This window comes from Schistocerca nitens, chromosome 5 (assembly GCF_023898315.1).
Source record: "Schistocerca nitens isolate TAMUIC-IGC-003100 chromosome 5, iqSchNite1.1, whole genome shotgun sequence".
NCBI lineage: Eukaryota > Metazoa > Arthropoda > Insecta > Orthoptera > Acrididae > Schistocerca > Schistocerca nitens.
The window spans coordinates 401,629,502-401,634,635 of record NC_064618.1 but is presented as its reverse complement, the minus strand read 5'-3'; the positions used below and the strand labels follow the sequence as shown (position 1 = coordinate 401,634,635).

At 45.2% G+C, this 5,134-nt stretch overlaps 1 pseudogene; it reads left to right on the top strand.

The window, feature by feature from the left end:
- Positions 1 to 2,401: 2,401 nt before the first annotated feature.
- LOC126261462 (5S ribosomal RNA) lies at positions 2,402 to 2,518 on the top strand (annotated as a pseudogene).
- The last annotated feature ends 2,616 nt before the right edge of the window (positions 2,519 to 5,134 follow it).

The window sequence follows — 5,134 nt, the reverse complement described above, 5'->3', positions numbered from 1 at the left end:
TTCAACGATCTCAACTGCAGCTGTCCTATGATTTAGGGTAGACTATGTCAGTCGATCCTTTGCTCTCCTAATCATCTACGATCTTGTACGGAGTTGCAATTCTCGCTGGAGGTACTCTGCGTCTGCTGCACGTTGCAGTGTCAACTTCTAGGTCGTCACTGATGGAATGCAGAGATCGCCATCAACCTGCGGGATGCTTGACAGTGGGACCAGGAAGTTGTCCGCCATCCTTCATTGTGAGTGGGAGTCACTGCTGCTGCTCGCCCCATTACCACAGCTGACACCTTGCTATGTGACTCTGTCTCCTTCCTGGAGGCCACCTCGTCTACACGACAGGGCTTACTTCAGGTCTGGTTGGAAGACAAGTCTCCTGGGCGCCTGTCTTCGACGTCAATGAGAGCACTTTGCAGATTAGTTCAGTGAACTGCTGTCCTCTGGCATCCACACTGGGTCACGCCAGCTTCGACGCCTGATGAGCACCGACCGGGCATGACGTAACGGCTGTCACATGAGCCATTCTTTTTGCCAAGGGTGAGAAATACTTTTGGCTTGGTGGCCACTTAGTGGAAGCAGAGGTTGGTGGAGGGCCGCACTCTTGCCTGCTATTGCTGACAGCGTCCGTGCACTGCGAGCCCGACTGAGCTGCCAGCGCCTGTATTCCTGAATAACAAATGTACCGCTGTGAATAATGTTCCCTGGCGATCTTGAGTGTAAACAAATCCGCATCACCGCTCAGCTCGATCCTGACGACTGTAGGGCCAGATCCCTAAAGTACTAAATTTCACATCCTGTACACTCATCACCTACTAATTTAATCAGGTCTTCGTCCTAAGAACTTCCCTGTTGTATAAAGCACTCTCGGACTGCTTGTCGCATCAATTCCGAGTAAAACCTCGAGCTTTCGACGTTTACCCCACTCCCCCTCCATCTCTTGTGCCTCCTTTCAGTGTCTCTGCGCTCCCTCCTGCCCTGTCTTCCCTTTTCCTCTCCCGCCCCACGTGTCTCCTGCCTCTTCGTGAACCCATGGTTGCCCCTCCTCTCTTCATCCCGCCACTTCCTCAGCTGCCCCATGCTCTCCCCTCCTTTTCCATCCTGTCTGAACTTTCCCTCGGCGGGTCCCACCTGGTAGTTTTACTCTTCGTCGTGTGTGCTCGAAGTGGGTTTTAAGTGTGTTCTTTCGGAGTGTTTTTAATACTGTGGCCAACTTTTAACCTGTGCATTCGCATTCAGTGTCTTCTCTGTGTTTCAAGAATCGCCAACTGTGTTTTTTAACTTTCTGGTGACTTTTTTTAACTGTCCCCCATGAACGTCTACATGTCCATGTCTTTTTACCTCCATTTTCTCCCCTTACTCTGTTTTATGCTCCCCTTTTTTATCTCCTTATGTATATATCATTTTATTCTTGTTTTAGTTGTCGTGTCTCTCGGCTGAAGAGCGGCGGATTGTGCCGCTGACAGCCCACCCCTGCCGATATGGGGCAGGGGAATGAAATCACAATAAAGAAAAAAAAAAAAACGTTTACCTCCATCGTCTTCGCGATGAGCAACTGTAAACACTGTTGCTGAGGTGGCCTTAGATAGCCCAAAGACGGCTTCTGCTTGATCAGTAATTACGTCCTGCTGTAGCAGATGGCGTCTGCGTCTGCACTGGTAGCGACACTGCTGCCGCCGTAACGTAAACGTCGCAATAAATATATCTGGCTCTTCTCTGCATCAAGAGCTCGCTTCCATGCACCGCTATTATAACCGCCGTCACGATTGAATATTTTCTCGCGCATTATTATTTCTACAGCCTCTTTAGTTAAAAAGCCCCAGTATTTGGGAACCTGGTACAAAATGTTTCTTTCGCCAAACAGTATTTCATGTTTGTTTGTGAGATTGTATTCAGTACCTGCAGATTTCTCCAGTTCTCGAATTTTAATATGGCGTTGATGTTGTGCACAGCGGTCGGAAACGGTGCGGATGGACTGAAAGATGTAATTGCTTCCGTATTCACAAGAGATGTTGAAAATAACAGATATCGTGAGACCGAAACTGTCCTTAACAGGGAGTAGCATCTCCTTGCTCTTCTTAGGTTTTGGGGAAGATGAGGATTGGGATGACGACGTATCAGATCTATTTGCCGACCCCCACGCCAACAGCGCAGTCGTTGACACCATCTGCAACAGCGTGACGTAATTACCGACCAATCGGAAGCTGTCTTTGGTCTATATAAGGCTACCACAGCAGCAGTTTTGGCAGTCAGTTGCTGCTGACGAAGACGATGGAGGTAATCGTCGTAAGCTTGAGGTTTTATCCTGAACTGACGCAGCAAGAAGTCCGAGAATGTTTTAAACATGTTTTATTCCTCCTACACACACAGTAAGAAAAATTTAATTTTCTGTTCTTACTGGTGTTGCATCGGAAACGGCCTTGCCGCAGTGGATACACCGGTTCCCGTGAGATCACCGAAGTTAAGCGCTGTCGGGCGTGGTCGGCACTGGGATGGGTGACCACCCAGCCGCCATGCGCTGTTGCCATTTTTCGGGGTGGACTCAGCCTCGTGATGCCAATTGAGGAGCTACTCGACCGAATAGTAGCGGCTCCGGTCAAAGAAAACCGTCATAACGACCGGGAGAGCGGTGTGCTGACCACACGCCCCTCCTATCTGCATCCTCAACTGAGGATGACACGGCGATCGAATGGTCCCGATGGGCCACTTGTGGCCTGAAGACGGAGTGTGTACTGGTGTTGCAGTTTCCGCAGTCAGCAGTGTACTTTGATCGGTTCCAAGAGGTTAGCAAAGACACAGAAGACGACGGAATGGAAGGTGGATACACGACAGCAGTAAATGTGACAGGAGCAGCAACTGATCCATATGATTCGAGAGCGTAAAGCAGGGAGGAGTCTGACGAAAATCTTTATCTAGCAGTGGACCTCGAGGAACGGATTATAAGGTATTACGAAAAGAAGAATTAAAAAGGTTTCCAGAATCTGCCAGGAAATTTCAGTTAAATAGGTTGTTTGCAGTACGGTAATATGTTTATGTAGGCTTTGAAAACATGAGGCCCTTTAAGTTGTTCGTTGTACTCCGTATTGTCTTAAACTAAAGCAAGGCTGGTAGCGTTAAGATTACAACGGGAATTCCACTGCTAAATGCAGAAGAGAGAGACGATAGGTGGAAAGAGAACATTGAAGGCCTCTGCAAGGGGATCCAGTATTAGAATCAGAATTTAAAAGAGCTTTGGAGGTCTTAAGGTCAAATAAGGCAGACGGAATGGATAACATGAGGTCCGAATTTCTAAAATCATTGGGGGAAGTGGCAACCAAACAACTATTCATGTTGGTGTGTAGAATAAATGAGTCTGGTGATAAAGTATCTAACTTTTGGGGAAACATCATCCACGCAGTTCCGAAGATAGCAAGAGCTGAGAAGTACGAGAATAACGCATAATCAGCTTCAAAGCTCATGCGTCCAAGTTGCTGACTAGAATAGTATACAGCAGAACGGAAAAGAAAATTTAGAATGTGTTAGATGACGATGGCTTTGACTTTAGAAAAGGTATAGGAACCAGAGAGGTAGTTCTGACGGTACTGTTGATAATGGAAGCAAGACTAAAGAATAAAGCAATACACATTCGTACAATTTATCGACTTGGAGAAAGTGTTCGACAATGTAAAATGGTGCTAGATATTTGAAATTCTGAGAAAAACAGGGGTAAGCTAGAGGGAAAGAGGGGTATTATTCAGTACGTACAAGAGGCAAGAGGAAACAATAAGAGTACAAGACCAAGATGGAAGTGCTCGGATTAAAAAGGGCATAAGACAGGGATGCAGCTTTCGCCCCTACTGTTCAATCTGTACACCGAAGAAATAATGACGTAAATAAAATAAAGGTTCGACTGTGACATTAAAATTCAAGATCAAAGGAGATGAATGATAAGATTCGCTGATCACACTTCTATCCTGAGTGGAAGTGAATAAGAAGTGCAGGATCTGCTAAATGGAATGAACAGTGTAATGAACACAAAATAAGGATTGAGAGTAAATCGAAGAACGACGAAAGTAATAAGAAGTAGCAGAAACGAAAACAACGAGAAGCTTAACATCAGGATTCGTGGTTACGAAGTGGATGAAGTTGAAGAATTCTGCTACCAAGGCAGCAAAATAATCCATGACGGACGGAGCAAGGAGAACATCAAAAGCAGACTAGCACTGGTAAAATATAGGCCTTAATTTGAGGAAGTAATTTCTGAGAATGTACGTTTGTGGTACAGCATCGTATGGTACTGAAACATGGACTGTGGGAAAACTGGAACAGAAGATAATCGAAGCATTTGAGATGTAGTGCCACAGAAGAACGATGAAAATGAGATGGACTGATAAGGTAAGGAATGAGGAGGTTCTCAGAAGAATCGGCGAGGAAAGGAATACCTGGAAAACACTGACAAGAAGAAGTGATAGGATGGCAGAACAGTTACATTTACGTGGATTCTCCGCAAATCACACTTAAATGCCTGGGAGAGGGTTCATCGAACTACCTTCTCAATAATTCTCTATTATTCCAATCTCGAACAGTGCGCTTAAAAAACCAACACCTGTATCTTTCGGTGCGAGCTCTGATTTCCCCTTATTATATTATGATGATCGTTTCTACCGATTTAGGTCGGTGTCAACAAAATATTTTCGCATTCGGAGGAGAAAGTTGGTGATTGAAATTTCGTGAGAAGATTCCGCCGCAATGAAAAACGCCTTTGTATCAATTATGCCCATACTACTCCCTGTATCATGTCAGTGACACTCTCTCCCATATTTGGCGATAATACAAAACGTGCTCTTCTTTGTACTCCGTTAATCCTATCTGGTAAGGATCCCAGACTGCGCAGCAGTACTCCAAAACAGAACGAGCAAGCACATTGTAGGCAGTCTCTTCAGTAGATCTGTTACATTTTCTAAGTGTTCTGCCCATAAAACGCAGTCTTTGGTTTGCCTTACCCACAACATTTTCCTTGTGTTCTTTAGAATTTAATATGTTCGTAATTATAATTCCTATGTATTTGACTTTGTAGCCTTTAGATTTGCCTGATTTATCGTGTAACCGAAATTTAACGGTTTCGTTTTAGCACTCATGCGGATGACCTCAGGCTTTTCATTAT